Source organism: Echinops telfairi, unplaced genomic scaffold (assembly GCF_000313985.2).
Source record: "Echinops telfairi isolate 266 unplaced genomic scaffold, ASM31398v2 ScPeMD7_655;HRSCAF=1070, whole genome shotgun sequence".
Lineage (NCBI taxonomy): Eukaryota > Metazoa > Chordata > Mammalia > Afrosoricida > Tenrecidae > Echinops > Echinops telfairi.
In genome coordinates, this window is record NW_022104553.1 from 34,289,763 (window position 1) to 34,306,675 (window position 16,913).

At 43.6% G+C, this 16,913-nt stretch overlaps 1 protein-coding gene, 1 long non-coding RNA gene and 1 other non-coding gene across 4 annotated transcripts in view; 1 reads left to right on the forward strand and 2 right to left on the reverse strand.

Moving 5' to 3' along the window:
- Positions 1 to 11,656, reverse strand: part of ZNF565 (zinc finger protein 565) — a 52,798-nt gene extending 41,142 nt beyond the window's left edge. Inside the window, exon 1 of the mRNA XM_045292899.1 lies at positions 11,573 to 11,656. The gene's annotated coding sequence lies outside the window, so the exon portion shown is untranslated. The remainder of the gene's footprint in view (positions 1 to 11,572) is intronic.
- LOC115870457 lies at positions 9,748 to 9,854 on the reverse strand. Its single transcript, XR_004046722.1, has one exon. It is a non-coding gene; the product is annotated as a U6 spliceosomal RNA (small nuclear RNA).
- Positions 11,657 to 12,035: 379 nt separating the features above from the next.
- LOC123522004 overlaps positions 12,036 to 16,913 on the forward strand; it is a 36,261-nt gene continuing 31,383 nt past the window's right edge. Inside the window, exon 1 of one of the 2 annotated variants that reach the window (XR_006680321.1) lies at positions 12,036 to 12,123. This is a non-coding gene — a long non-coding RNA (uncharacterized LOC123522004). Of the gene's footprint in view, positions 12,209 to 16,913 lie in introns of both variants that reach the window. The other variant, XR_006680322.1, reaches the window with a different exon arrangement.

Below are 16,913 nucleotides of genomic sequence, written 5' to 3' on the forward strand. Positions count from 1 at the left end.
CTCCCCTGTGTTAGTCCGGGTAGACTGGAGAAACAAATTCATTGACACTCATCTATGTGTAACAGAAAGCTTTATATCAAAGAGCAATTGTATATTAAGAAAACATCCCAGCCCAATCCAGATCAAGTTCCTAAGTCCGATATTAACCCAGATGTCCAATACCAGTCTATAAATTCCTCTTCACTCATACAACACATGCAATGACACCGAATGCAGGAAGATCACAGGCTTGTGGGTAGAAAGACTTGTGGATCCAGAGGCAGTAGAACCATGGCTCCTCCAGCTCCAGGGCTCTGGGTCCATCAGTGTAGCTACATGTAACTCGTCATCAGGAATGTGTAGCAGAGAGTGTGTGTGTCCCGACTCCAGGGAGGAAAACAGGAGTTCCCAGAATCCTCAGGAGGTCATGCCCACACAGAAGCCTCATTGGCTATGAAAGGATTGACAGGCTAGACTCTGCCCCTTCACTCAAGTTGAACTGCCACATCCCCCACCTTCCCCCTACCCTCATGGTATCTCTATTCCCATTATTGTTCCTGAGGGGTTTATCTGTCCTAGATTCTGTGTGTCACGAGCTCTTATCTGTACCAGTGTACATGTTCTAGTCTAGCCAGATTTTTAAGGTAGAATTGGGGTCATGATAATGGAGGTAGGGGCATTAAAGAACTAGAAGAATGTTGTGTGTTTCATTGGTGCTATACTGCACCCTGGTTGGCTTGTCCCTTCCTTGTGACCATTTTGCAAGGAGATGTCCAATTGTCTACAGATGGGCTTTGGGTCTCCACTCTGACCCCCCTTATTTGCAGCAATATCATTGTTTGTTTTGGGGTCTTCTGATACCTGATCCCTGATCTGGTCAACACCTCGTGATCACACAGGATGGTGTGCTTCTTCCTTGTGGGCTTTGTTGCTTCCCTGCTAGATGGTCCCTTGTTTTAACTTCAAACCTTTAAGACCCCAGACACTCTATCTTTTAATAGCCAGTTATGGGAAACTAACACTGAAGGAAATATGATGAGGACTATATTCCCTAATTTGTTATAGAGGGAATCTGGAAAGCTGGTATTTCTCCCGGTAGGAAAGCGTCCACTTTGTTAAGTTAGAGGTAAAGTCCAGGTACCTTATCCTGTTTTAAAAACATTCCCACAGATTCTCCCCTTAACAGCTATGCTGCCTTAAAGTGAGCACATGGTTGTTTATATCTCCCTACAGAAGCAGATATTATCCTTTTGCTCTCTCTTCCCGACACCCGACCTTTCCCCAATGCTCACCTGTGAGCTCAGGGACCTTAATGTAGATACCACCTACGTTGTGACATATGTAACTACTGAGTATCCATGTCTTCAGCTTGCCTATAAAGATCCAGAGATAGTAATGGCTCTGCTCTTACTTCTCCTAGTTCTCCAACACACTCCATTCCACATGGTCCATCAAGAGGAGCTGAGGTGAGCATCCTTCCATAAAGTGTGTCTGACTCCTGTATTTTATTCTCTTTCCTATCTTTCTTATCCTTTATGACTTTACTATAAGTGTGGTAGTTATGTAATCTGGTGTCAATTTGGGGATTAAGAGTGCAAGGGTGGTCTAGCCTGTCAATTGGGATATAGCCAATGAGGCCTCTGTGTGGACAAGGCTTTCTCCTGAAGATTCTGGGAACTCTTGTATTCCTCCTTGGAGATGGAAGACACATACTCTCTCTCTTGGCTCACTACTTGCAAGACATCCCTGTGGAGAAGACACATGGAGAGAGGCTGGAGGAGCACCTCTGGAGCTGGAGAAGCCACGTGGAGAACCCTGCCCGTGTTGAGATGCTTACAATGCCACTGGGTCCACAAGACTTCCTACCCACTGGCCTGTGATCTTCCTGCATTTGGCGTCATTGCATGTGTTTTGTGAATCTGAAGAGGACTTTATAGATTGGGCTAATATTGGACTTATGGACATGATTTGGACTAGGCTGGGATGTTTTCTCAATATTCAACTGCTGTTGTGTATAAAGCTTTTTCTGATACACAAATGAGTGTCCATGAATTTGTTTTTCTAGTCAACCCAGACTAACACAATAATCTTTATATATCATCACCGTACATTTGCACCTTCTGGCCCTTTGGTTGTTGGACACTGGTTTTCCCTGACAGCCAAGCACCATCAGCTTTCTTCACCACATTTCCTTATGCACCCACTTTGACTTCAGTGATCATGTCAAGAAGGTGAGCATCACAGAATGCCAGGTTATTAGAACAAAGTGTAATGTGTTGAGGGAGGACTTGAGTAGAGGCCCAATGTCCACTTGCTACCTTGACACTTAACATATAAATACAGGTACATAGACCTATATCCCTATTAAATATATTTACATATATACATGCCTATGTTTAGACCTTTGTAAATGTCTTTTGCTTCCTAGTTCTTTTCTCTATTTCACTTTCTTTCTGTCCCACTATCATGTTAAAACTTCATTTAGCTCTCAGTAATTCCTCTTGGCTACATTGCACTTGATCAAACCCCACCAGGCATTCTACACCCTCCTTGCCATCGATTTTAGATCTCTTGTTGTTCCTTTCTCCGTGGGCTTGTAGGCTTCCCCCTCCCTTTCCCCCACCTCCCCCTCTCCTCTGTCCCCTCCTGTCCTGTTGTTCTGACAGGGGTCAGACCCAACCCAGGGATGCATATGGCAGCAATTAAAAAGGGAAAAAAAGAGAAGAGGATATGGATAGTGGGGGAACAGCATCATCCACGGGGAGGGTACTGTTTATGTCTCCACAGGAAAGAGAGAGAGGGACCAGACCTCAACCTGGTATGCCATGCCTGGAGGGGACATACCAGCACTAGGCAGTGAACTAACTAACAGAGATGTCTGCAGGGCCAGCCCCCATCCCAGCTGTGTTGTTCCCCTCTTCAGAAGAATACAGTACAGAGGACAGCACTGAAGATACAGTGGGTCTGCCCAGACCACCCAAGAGCAAACTAAGAGGGAGAAAGAGAGAGAGAGAGAGAGAGAAGAGAGAGAGAGAGAGAGAGAGAGAGAGAGAGAGAGAGAAATAGAATGGACCACATCCTGGTCTATCAAGCCCCAAGGACGACACTCCTGCTCTGAACAACCAAGGCACAAAGAGGACTGTAGGGCGGGCCCCTTCGCAAGACACAATGCTCCTTCACTGACCCATGCACTGCAGGGGACAGCACTGGAAGCATAGTGTGGGAATTGTGCCTGGTATGAACCCCCCTCCCACTGGGGCAGAATAGGAAGAGAGTGGAACAGCTGAACAGAGCAGCAAGGGGAGCAAAGCATTGAAGTCCTCAAGGAATTCTGGAGGGCTGGGCTTAGCACCTCATCAGACTCGATCGGAAAACATTCACAAGGGTCAGCAGAGGGACCTGGACCTATTTATAGACATTTTTTGTCCTCTTATTTTTTCCCATGCCTATTTTTATAAGATCGGCAAGCTAAACAATCCCGAGGAGGAAACCAATGGGACCGATGGTTGGGGGGATGGAGTGGGGGTGGGGATGACAGAGAAGAGGGGAAGCTGGGGGAAGAGGGGGCAGCTGATAAACCCAATGCGTACTGTGTTTTCAGTCAATCTCCTCGGAGATAAAAAGGTGATGAAACAAGTGGCACCGAGGTGGAGAAGAGCGTTGCCAAGCCGCATGAAGACGTGCAGAAGCCGAGGCTGAAGAGGGAAAAGGACTCTCCTCCACAGTGGACAGAAAGTCTTCCTCCTGGAGCCGCCCCCAGAGTGTGAACTTCAGAACGGTGAGAAAATAAACTTCTGTTCGTTAGGGCCACCCACTTGTGGTATTTCTGTTAGGACAGCACTACAGAACTAACACAACCAGTGCCTGTAGAAAGAAGTCTTCTGTTTTGTACTCTTCATGGCTACCTTTCAAAGCTTCCCCATTTATATGGCAACGATAGATTATGAGTTCATATGCAAATTTAATCTTGTGGGCATTTTCTTTCCAACCTAACTAGGAGCCTTTCCCCCGGTATTTTAAATGTGAAACACAAATGCGTCACATTTCAAAATCAAACGCTCTACTACATTCCTGTAATATAACTAAAACACTTAGAAGTAGCAAATTATCATGTTAGGATAGAAATTTCTTTTAGTGTCTTCTGCAGCACCAAGCAATTGCTATGGCTATTTACAAGTAGCTACTTAGCATGCAGTGATATGACCTCTTTAGCACCACATCTGAAATCCCTCTTGTTGACAAGCCAAGTGTGATACAAAGAACATTGGTGTCTCTGGTCCTGAGAGATAGCCCTTGGAAGTCCCCAACAATGAAAGTGTCTTTGTCTTCTACAATAGCTGGACAACACTCAAGTGTGTGCAGATGAGTGGGGGCTACTCAGGGCCACCAGTCAGCTAACATCAATCATTTATAATGACCGACTCGATCAATTATGGCTATGAAAGGAGGCCTTACTTCTAACAGGCAGTGAAGCCAAGAAAAGTCTTAGGCCATGGAAATTTTGAGGGTTTCCAGGATTGGTGAGGGCAATGTTCTTGAAAGGGTTGCGTTTCTGGGGACACTGGAGGACTTACTCCAGGACTCCTCCCACCCGTTTGTTCACTTACGTCTTTTCTGATTCTTCCCGCTTCTGTTTCCCACAGATTATAATAATTGGGTAATGGTAAATAAAGATAATCTTTGAATTCTGTGAGCCATTCCAGTGAGTTAACCAACCCAGGACTTGGAGAACCAGTTGGGGCTAGCATCTGATGGATGAGCTGGCAATCTGCAGGGCAGGGTCCCTGTCACTTAGAGAAAGGGGTTAGAGAACGCCTGCATGGGTGCTCAACCAGAAAGACGATGTTCTTCTAACGGGGAAGCTCCAATTCAGCTTTGGGTGGCTGGAGATTGGTCTGAGTATGCTCCTGAGGGGGCTGATGAAGAAAGCAATGTGGGAGGGTGGAGCTGCATCCATTAGGGTGGAATTCCTTTCAGGCTGACTTACTGTTACCATGTAGTTAGCTATGAAGGTGGGATGTGCGGTATTGTGCCTCTTGCTGAGTAAATTAATTTAGGCATTTGCCAAGATATTTATGATATGGATGCACTATTATACCGACTCTTCATAAATCTAAACACTTAGGTTCCAAGGGCCAAATTGTTAAGGGAAAATTGGCGTTATGAGAAAATGGGGAAAACATGGAGCCCTGGTTGCATAGTGATTACTCATTGGGTTGCGATCCGCAAGTGGCAGTTCGAGCCCTCCAGCCACTCCGCCGAGAAAGACAGGCTTCTAAAGCGGCAGTTCTTCTCAGCCCAGATAGGGTTGCTAAGCGTCAGCATCAACTCGATGGCAGAGAGTTTGGTTTTTTGTTTGGCAAAAATGGAGGATGAGTAAATGCTTACAAACGGGAAGAATGTAACCACATAGTTACCTAACTGCCAAACCACTGAGAATTATAATTCAAAGATCCAGCAGCACGAATGGCATTTTCAAGCCATTTTCCTCGGTTTACAAAATTCGCCCCCCCGCCCCCCTTCCCCCTGGACAGAAGGTTTCCGTCAATCCCCGCCCGCCAGAGGCTCCCGGAGACCCGCAGGAGGGACAGCACTCCCCCCGCCCCGCCCCCCAACACTTCCAACCAGGACCACGCGCCGGACGCCTCCTGTCCCGTGGAAACCCACGGTCCCGGTCCGCTCTCAGCACTGCTCGCGGGCTCAGGCCCGGCCCCGCCCCGCGGGGGGAGGGGCGGACGTGAACTTGGAGTTCTTTTTACCATCTCCGTGTCTTCTAAGCCTGCAGCCTCCCTGTCTCCGGTTTCAGATTGAGGACGGGCTCTAACCTTCCTCTGCTTGATTTCCCTAATCTCTCATTGGACTCCCTTTGATCGCCCTGCAGTTTGATTTAACCCTGGACACCCGGTCCCCGAAATAAAGCCTGAAAGTGCTATTCTCGCTCGTCTGTTTTTAATTTTACCTTGTGGAGCTCTAGTGGGGTGGACACGTAGCCTTAACCACCACCGCCGTCTTTATTCTTGCCTCCCACCTTGATATTTGCTGTTATGCACAAAAGAGTTGAACAGAGTTTTTATCCTTGTCCTACAATTAGCTGAGGTGTCAGATAATAAGAGTCATTAACTGAGGAGTAGGCGTAATTGCATTTGGATTGTAATTTGAAACTTTTCTACATATCATTAAAAGAAATGTTTCATTGAATACTGTAGATGTAAATGTAATCCCCCCCCAGTGTCAGTTAAAAAAAATTAATAAATTGAGAGATATGTATATTCTCTGGCAATGTTCAGTATGTGAGACAATACCAGATTGGTTACAAGAAATAATACTATATAACAAGAATTCTAAGTACTGACAAATTGGGTAATAAACTTATTAGGTAGTCATGTTAATGAACAGAAGATATTCAAGATTTGGTTAGTGTAAACAAGCAGGTTATAAAATACGCAGGGCATCACGCAGTCCACTGTGCACCTACGTATACAGCAATATAGACAGATAAAACCGGATGGAAAACATCTGAGTTTTATTCCTAAAGATTATTCTAGCTATATTTGGGTTGTGATATTACTTTTTAAAATTTTTTACTTGTGTATTTTGTTGTTTTGTTTTCAGTGATCATCCATTGGTTTTTAAACATATAAAGTCTGTTAAATATAAGCCACTTTCAAATGGATGAGACTTTAAAAAAATTATTAATCATTTAAGGACTTAAAAAAAATCTAGTAATATTCTAAAAGCAATTGTATTTTCAAAAATGGCTTTGATTTTGCTTCTTTATTGCCAAATAATTTGCAAATTCCCTCTATGTTGCCAGATGCAGTTATGTTTCTGCACTTGACCTATTTGCTCCAATGTGCTGTGAACAGCTGCAGAACCAGCTTGCTGCTCCACTGGTCAGTTTTGGATTTTTTGATTACAGTATATACTTGAGTATAAGCCGACCCGAAGATCCGCCGAGGTACCCAATTTTACCACAAAAACTGCATTTAAAATGTGCTGAAAAACTCGGCTTATACACGAGTATATAGGTACTAGAATTAAAGACCTGTATGGAATACAGGGACTCCAGGAAAACAATCCACCTCCACAGAGTTCTTATAAAATCAATTTGACTTAGGCTTATGATAATCACTGGTCTGGTCATACCATTATCTCCTTAAGAAGTCTCACAGCATATCATCAGAGGAAAGTAGTGTTTCTTACCAGTCTTTAGACATTGTGTAAGTTTTCATTTGGAAAACAGATTTAAAGTTAAACTGAAAAGCAGTGGCAACTCTTAGAAAGCATTTTGTCTCCCCAAGTACTAAGTTAGGATGTTGTCTATTTGCACATTCCTAACAAACGTCTAATGGCTGACCCAAGGCCTCATTTTCTGAGTCTTTACCCTAAGGAATTCATTCCAAAAGAAAGCTGTAAGTACAAGAATATTTTGAACAATACCGTATATACTCATGTATAAGCTGATATTCAGGTCAGTTTATACTCGAGTATATACGGTAAGTGGAGATACAAATAGGCAATGCGATCAATAAGGTACATCTCAATGATGGAATACTATACAGTGAACCCTCGCCACTTCGCGCTTCGACTTCCACGGCTTCACTTTATCGCGGTTTTTGCGTAACAGCGCATGCTCTGTCATTACTGCCACTGATTGGCTCATACTGTACACGCTTCTGTCTGCATCGCTACGTATTGGAGCTACGTATCAGATGCATTTTTGCTTTTGTACAGTGTACTGTAATTGTTTGCGATTTTTAAGAAATTTTATCTAAGCCCTATGATGGCTCCTAAACGAGCTGCTTCTTCTAAGCCTTCTGACAATAAAAATAAGCGCCAGAGGAAGATGCTCACCATCCAGGAAAAGGTAAAACTTTTGGATATGATCAAAGATGGCAAGAAAATCGTGGAGGTTGCACGCCATTGATTACAGTATTTGTAAGAACTATGTATAATAATACTGTATGTGAAATATGTAATACTGTAAACTAGATGCCATAAATAATATAATAAATAATAAATGATAATTGTAACGTCCAAAATGTTTTACTGTATTTTCCCTTTTTCGTTTAATAAATTGGGTAATACGAGTGTAATGGTGACTAAAGGGTGTTTTTTCATGTCCTCTATACTCTAACTATGAAAATACTTGATTTACAAATAATGAATCCTACTTCGTGGAATTTCATTTATCACGGTAGGGTCTAGAACCAATTAACCGCGATAAATGAGGGTTCACTGTATAGGGATTTAAAAACACAACCATAGATTACGACTATTAACAACGTATTAATGAATGAAGAAGGCAGACTAGAATATCTGTAAGTGATGCTAGAGTAGAACTTTATTCCGGTGGTTGATTTTTTTCAGAAGGAGGCTACCAGGCCCTTCGGAGCCTCCTTTGAGTAGCCCTGAACCACCCATCTTGTGGTTAGCAGCCAAGGGCTTAAGATTTTGTGCCACCAAGGTAGCATATATGAATGTGATGCTGTGTGCTGTCAATTCAATTCATAGGGCCTCTTACACTTAACACTGCAGAAATGTTTACATCAAATTTTAATAGTATTAAATCTCTAGATAGGGAAGTTATATTTCTGGCAAGTTTCTAGAGATTTACATTAAGCTTATATTAATTTCATAATAGAAATTATACCCATACTGCTTTCATATAAAAATAAACAATGAATGAAATAGCTGGTATTTACCAGGTAAGTCAGAAAATAATGAATACTCAAGCCAATGTCTGACATGAATGAGGGGGAAATTAGAATTGTTGTAGTCACTATGAACCACAACCAGATGTTTTGCAACAACCTTTCAACTGTATGGGAACTCTATCTTTGCCACATTTTAATGTCTGGAATGAACTAGAAAAAAACAAAAACAAGCAAGCAAACATTAGGTGGGGAGCAAGAAGGCGATTTCCCCCCCCCACTTCATTTAAAGAATAGTACTTTATTGAACATGTTTTGTTCAGAGAAAAATAAATGTTAATCTACGATGACTGTCAGATTATTGAGTGGAAAGTTTCCCTTACTGATGGCATGGTTCCTCAATTATGAAAAAAAAATTATAGAAACATATTCACAACGTAGTGAACTCTGTCTTAAAATAATCCACGTGATTATTCCCAACACTAACACAACAGAAGAATCGGTCAGGATGTGCTTTAATCCATCTTCAGGGCACTGGTTACCTACTCCAATGACATATACTGGAGATCAGGTAACTCTGAGTCTTCTCTTGTTAGGCAGGACGTTTTGGAAGAAGGAAAGAAATCACAGCATGAAAAACAAGAAGGGCTTCCAGGGAGGAAGAAGAAACCCAATCCCCCGAGTTAGCTAGTGCTGCAGTCACAGAAATACTACAAGAGGGTGGTTTTAAAGAACAGAAACTATTTTCCCATAGTTTCGGATGCTTTCAACCACATCATACACTTCAGCCGGAATTCATGTTGTGGCTTTAGATCATTCCTTGTCTGTTTCTTCACGTTCTTGGGGCGGGCAGTCTCTGGGGTTCTGGGGTTTATAGATTGATTCACCTGCCTCCGAAGTCCTCTGATAAAGTCTGTCTCCCGCCCTGGCACCTTGTTGTTCCCCAGATGCTTGCTTCAGTGTCTAATCTGCTCTTTCTTTAAAAAAAAAATTTTTTTTTTAAATCTGCTCTTTCATAACTAAGCAGCGATTAGGTTTAAGATACACTCTACACTGATATGGCCTCATTGACACAACAAGGAACATGTAAACAAGGTCCACTTTTTTTTTTTTTTTAAATATGGAATGCTTCACGAATTTGCGTGTCATCCTTGCGCAGGGGCCATGCTAATCTTCTCTGTATCGTTCCAATTTTAGTATATGTGCCACCAAAGCAAGCACGGTCCACTTCTATAGGTTTAAGGTTTGACACTCCCTGCTATGGTGTCCATGCCAAATCAAGACTCTGAAGGTCAGAGTAGAATTGCCCCTGTGGGTTTCTATTTAAGGGAGAAGAAAGCTATCCTCTTTCTTGATGTTTTCAAATTGCTGCCCTTTTTCAGTGAAGCAGCCCAATGCATAACCACGCTGCCCTCAGGGCACTTCATAGGATCTATCTATCCATTTTGAAAGGGGCAGGGGGACGGGGGCATAATTTAATCCATAACACCCATGCATCTTGAACTTGCGTTTTGAATGTTGAACAACGTTTTCCTTACTTGAAGAAGGGTTAAGAGACAAGAATCATGAGCAATCAGGTGCTCAGAGGATCTTTCCACATGAAAGTCAGAAAAGACCGGGCACCCTGCAGAATCACAGTGTCATAGGCAAAGGTGGAAGTCGCCACGGACTATGGTAGTCATCTGTCCTAAATTCACAGGTTCTGCTGGAGTCACGGATACCACACGTGTACACACTTTGGTGTTATGTGCACAGCACAGTGTCATACAAACTCAGGCAACACCTTGGCTCTTGTAACACTGTGGCAAAAACATAACCACACAATTGCAGAACCCCTTAGCCCTATACACACTCATAATCACACACCAAGACACACATAGTCACACCATCTACTCACCACAATGACAGTCACAGGCTCCCCACATAGTCCAGTGTGTCCCCTGTTCATGCCCAGCAGGGGACACACACCATCACTGGCACCCCACTCTAGCCAACTAAACATCATCCAGTCATAAGTGAACACTCACTCTGGAAACATACACAGATACCCTGTTTCCCGGAAAATAAGACAGTGTCTTATATTAATTTTTGCTCCCAAAGATGCGCTAGGTCATATTTTCAGGGGATGTCTTATTTTTCCATGAAGAAGAACACGATACACATTTATTGTTTCATTAAAAGAAACCTCCCACTTTCTGTCTGTTCCAGCTGCGCTGCAGCCAACAGTGAGCTGCAACTTAGCTGCACCTGCTGCTAAGGTCCAGAGTTATGGTAACTTCAGGGGGCCTTATTTTCAGGGAGGTCTTATTTTCGGAGGGATGCCTTATATTTCAGCGAGAGGCAAAACTGTAAGTAGGTCTTATTTTTTGGGGGTGTCTTACTTTTGGGGAAACAGGGTAACACTTGCAAAGACATCCGACACCCACAGGCTGGTGCAGAGGCACCAGTTCACACACATACCCACACCTCAAGGGACACAGCGCACGGAGGTTACAAATCTACGACATGGGGACTCACGCGATGTCATGCGCCTAATCACATACATGCACATGCCAACTGCACACAATATTACAGCATTACACTACAGCCACACACCTACTTGGTGTTATGCAATTGCAATCACACAGGCACCCACAAAGGCCACACAACTACACTCACACGCCGAGACAAGGTGTACAGTCATATCCATAAAAGACACACAATAGCACCCCCAAAGTCACAAACAGCGCACACTCTCCTGCACAGTGCACCACACATGGCTACACAGAGGTAGCCATCACACACACACACACACACACACACACACACACACACACACACTCACAAGCACCCATAGGCAGTCCCACAGCCGCAACCACGCGCACACAATCAGAATCCCGCATCCTCAGACCGAGGCTCCAGACACGCCCCGTCCCCGCCCCGGACTCTCAGACCCTCACCTTCTGCCTTCTCTTGGTCGCGCCCGGGTATCCGCAGGGCTAACGGTCGCACCCCGACGCAGAGCTGTGACGTAGCGCGGCTGAGGACTCTGGGAAAGGTAGTCCAGAGCCAGGTCGGCGACAGACAAGAAGGCGTCTCTCCGCTTTGGAATGTGCGTTTGGCCCGTCTGACACCGCAATCCAGGAGATTTCATAGAGAGGCCTCCAATTCCAAATTTACCACCGGGCGGGCGAGGGTCTTTTCTCAAGGAAGACCTCCTCACCCCGAAAGTCACATCATCACGGGAACAGGCAGCCCAATTCGCGAAACTGCCACGTAACCTTTGACCGGCAAAGCCTGATGGGAATTGTAGTTGAAGGCCGCCAAGGCGGTCTTCCGGGCGCTCCGAGCCGAGGCTAGGCCACCGTAGCTGCACGAGGCCGCGTCGCGGAGACTTCTGGGAGGGCTCGAGCGCCTTCGGATTGCGCACGCGCAGCACTTGTAGTGGACATCTTGGTCTTTGTCCTCGGGTCAGTCCGGCCCCTGGGTCCACGTGGCGCGAAAGTCGGAGGTGGGACCTGGCGTCTCGGGCCGGTGGGGCCGGGGAGGCTGACGGGGAGGATTCCCGGTCTGGAGGGGCGCGCCGCGGGAGGAAGGTGGGTTTCGGGTTTCGGGCCCGTGCGGGGCGAGGGTGGAGGCCTCCGAGGAGGGTCCAGCGCCCGTGACCCTGAGTTCGGCTCTAAGTTTGGCCGGATGTTTGAGATTGTGGAGGAAATTCGCAGACTGGGTACGGAATTGTGCGTGGCGGCTTGTGAGAGAGAGACGCGGGCGCCTAGAACTGAGGTAAATAGCCGCTTCGCCTCGCTTAGCGCGTCGGAAACGTGGATCTTTCTAACGGTTGTCGTTGAGCCAAGTGGCAGTCTGTTCGAAGTTCAACATCAAGGAGCTTTTATTTAGCTTCAAGGCAGCTTGCAAGTTAGGATTCACAAGGCCTGCTGGGCTCTGACTCAGGAATCCAAGGAGGAGTCGGTTAAGGGATTATTTTAGGAGAAAATACAAGGAACTGCCGTTAAAAAAATAGTGATTGCGTGACATTTAAGGAGTAGTTTAAAAATTGGGTGAGGGCACACATCTGATTGACGAGCGATCGCTAGCTACACTTCTAAAGATTTTTTTTACTGCTACAAAGTAATCGTTAAATTGGCTACATCTGGCCTGGAAACAACCGCGAGCCCCTTCTAGCCTAACTGCAAGAAGGAACGCTTAATTCTAGAGTTGATTTTGAGTAATAATGTCTGTTTCAGACAAATGTATTTGGACCTGGCTACTTAAGCAGCCAGCAGAATCCTTAAGCAGCCAACTGAGAATTGGTTTTTTGCCATTGTTTACCTCCTTTTCTCAGGGCACAGGAAAGACAGGCTACATTCCTGATGCAGAGGTTACTTTGATTCAAAATGGAACGTTAATCCGGGGCCTTGACATAACCACCATCTCGGGTGAGGAGTCCTAAATTAATTTGGGTAGTATGGTCCATCTTCCTGGAGCATCTCTTCTTTGGAGATTTGACGGGAGAGAAAAAGAAGCTAAGTAGTAAATAACTACAGAACAGACTTTTATATACGAAAACCTCTTTATTGGTGGTAGAAAGCAGATAACTAAAATACTTGTTAAACAAGCATATTTGCAAAGGAACTTCTTGTTATGGGATGTCTATATCGATTATTCGAAAGTCCTTATCTTTGGGTTACTATAATAAGCTTGCAGGTCAAGTCCTAGACCGGATATTAGCTTGGAGAAGCAGTGCCATAAAGCGCAGAAAGCCAAGGATTTTGGGAGTCAAGGCCTTGGGGCTCTAGATCAGGTGTAGTTAAGTGTTGGAATATTTATCCATGAGTCTGGGTAGATTCTAGGAGTCATAACTTCATTGATGCAGGTGTTCCCAGGCCACATACATTTGGGGAAGTATTGAAGAAAATTACTTGTGTTTACAAAGATGCTTTTTTCCAGGGAATTCATCCACAGTTGTCCTGCACACGATTTTTAATAAGAGAAGTAAGAGCATTAAACTTAATATATAAAAGCCAATAGACTTCAAATATATGTGATCAGTTAGAAGTTTTAATGATAGAAAATGGATATTTACTATCTATCTATCTATCTATCGAGAAATTTAAGAAATGTACAAAACTATCAGAAAAGAACTTTAAGAAATTCCTAAGAGGCCTAACTAATAGGAGGCCCAGAAAGCAGCCACTTCTCAGAGAAAGCTCCTGTAATGAGCTGCCCTCCTGAGACCTCAGGGACAGATCTTCCCGGGTCTGGAGGGCTGCAGGGAGTTGAAATGGACTTGCTGGCAATGGGCTGGTTCTTTTGGAAGAAGCATAATGTAAGGCGTAAATGAACACGTATGTCCTATTTTCAATAGGAAACCATCAAGGAATTGCATTCAAACGTAAGTAGATTTACTAGTTTAATGTGACCTTAATAAAAAGAAATCTGCAGGCTTTTTTCCTTCTAGAATTAAGCGTCGTTCATACGGTACACTAGCTTAAAATAGCCAATAAAATTCTGAGGAAGAAAATTGAGTAGGCAGGGGAAATCAAGTCAGTCATAACATTTAAAAATGTAAAACCTCAAAAATTAAAATAGTGATATTGCTGTAAACAAGCTAAACTAGAACTCCCTGCCATGGAGTCGATCCTGACTGACAGTGACCCTGTAGGACAGAGTAGAACTGCCCCCGTGGGTTTCTGAGACTAATTCTTGACAAGATTAGAAAGCCTCTTCTTTATCTCTAAGGGCACCTGATGGTTTCAAACTGCTGACCTTGTGGCCAGCAGCCCACTTTGTAACCATGATACCACCAGGGCTCTTGAACAAACTGGGGTGGGGGGTGGGAGTGCAGTTTGCCAATATCTGTAGTAATTTACTATAAATATTTTTAACCCAGTTCTCTCAGTTCTGGGAGATGTAATACAAGGGAAAAGACTAGACATAATTCAGGCCCACCAGTAGGAGACTGGCTGGTTAAAACTATGGTCCAACTAGACAACAAATACTACTCAGCTGTGCAAAAGAATGAGGAGGAACCTATTTACTGACACCCAGAATAACCAAAAATATTAGTGGTGGGAGACCCCCCCCCCCCCACACACACACACAATAGAGAATGGTGTGTAGAGTATGTTGTATTTGGAGTAAGGGAGGGAAGTAAGTTTTATTTGTGTAGGTTTTTGTGACTAAGCTCAGACTGGCTGTTGGTTGTAGGGTATTGGAGTAGACATAGCATAAGTTGAGTAACTTTTTTCCTTAAGTTAGACTGCTTATGTTAATTCTTTTGCCATTTAGGCAGATACTTAAACCTCATCCCAATTTCTCATTCATTCTAAGAGATACTAATTGTGTAGACTCATACCAATAGGTTGGTTGGTAAAGAATTAATGATGACATGTTCTTAGCCCATGTTTTATTGGCTTGTCCTTTTTGCTAATCAAAGGATGGTCTGGACATCCTTCAGGAGTTCTGGTGGCCCCGTGGGTAGGCATTCGGCAGCTAACCAGAAAGTTGGGGTTCACACCACTTGCTGCTTTGCTGGAGAAAGATGAGTTGGGCGGGCAGCTTCCCTGAGACTGACATCTCCTTGGAAACCGTGTGGGACAGTGTGAGTTAGAATTGTGCCACGCACTGTGTTAGGTTTTGGTTTTTAGCGTTAACCCGTTAGTAAACAGAGTAGTAACAAGTTAGGGGTTTGCTTCAGGACTTGCAAAGTGATGCTTTTCTAGTTTTTCATTCCTTCTATAGTTATGTGCTCTCATGAATTGTCTCACTTTTCTAGATTTTCTTTCTGATGTTCACTTAAGGGGGGCTTTCAAAAGCCTAAGGAAAAAATGAAATAAAAGACACCGGAATTTTCCTTGAACTTTTAAAAGTCCCCTCACATTATAAGCGGGCATTCCTTCAAGCCAGTTTATCTTTGAAAGTTTTCTTGCACTCCATGCTTACCTTTACCTTCCCTCCCAGACCTGGAATTGGCAAAGATACAGTATCAAATTGCTCTGAGGATAACAATTCAGTGCCAGAGCTAGTATTTGTAAAAAACATGAGTTTATATTGGTCTTTCCAATTTACACTGTACAATCTTACAATTTAGTAGGGGATCTCTCTGGCTGGTATAAATGGCTAAGCATGAAACTACTACCTGGAAAGTTTTAGCTGCCTTACACCCACTCAGAGGCTTCTTGGGAAAGAGACCTGGTGAACAGCTTTTGAAAGCCCTAGAAAACTGCTCTACTCTGCACACGTGAGTCCCATGAGTTACAACCCAACTCCAAAGGGAACTAACAACATTAGGAATAGCCATACAAATACTGGATCATGTTAATTTTTTTATAGCACTCCCTCCCCCACCCCTAGACGGTATCCCATTGTAGTCCAAGTTCTCTGTTTTAGAATGAAGCCCTTTGGACAAAATCCTTTCTTTGAAGAATTCTTTTACCAAGTTAACTTGCCATTGACTTCATTTGTTTCCAAGGTAAGGGAAATTTGAATTTTTAAGGTACCGTATACTCGTGTGTATAAGCTGAGTTTTTGAGCACATTTTTAATGTAGTTTTTGTGGTAAAATTAGGTGCCTTGGCTGATATTTGGATTGGCTTATACTCAAGTATATGGTAATTTGCCATGTACGCTTTCTATACCTTGTTTTCATCGCTTATAGAATGTGTTCTGTAGCTCTCAGAACACCCTGTTCCAATTTTTTAATTGTAAAATTTACATAACGTGAAATTTGACACATTAACCATTTTCAGGTGCACAATCCAGTAGTCAAGCTCAGCACCACTAATTGATTCTAAAACTTTTTCTTCACCCAGAATAGAAACTGCTCATTAAGCAATTCACCTTCTTACTTGCCAGCCTAAGATAGCCATAAATCTACTTTTTGTCTCTATATGTATTCATCCATTCATATTTAAAACAAGGGAGTCCAGTATTTGCCCTTTTATGTCTGGATTATTTTACTTAGCATAATGTGCTTATGTCATAGCTGGAGACCACCCTTAATCATTATCCTTAAAATTTTTTTGTAGCACTATAAATAATGCTATTGTGTGAATGTACCATAATTGATTCAGTCGGTCTGTTGTTGGGCATTTGGATTTTTTTCAAGTATTTGTTTTGACGAGCATGGCAATAATGGAGATTAAAAAAAAATCATTTTATTGGGGGCTCATACAAAGCCCATCACAATGCATACATCCATTGTGTCAAGCACGCATGTACATTCGTTGCCATCATCTTCAAAACATCTGCGTTCCACTTGAGCCCTTAATATCGGCTGCTCATTTTCCCCCTCCCTCCCCCC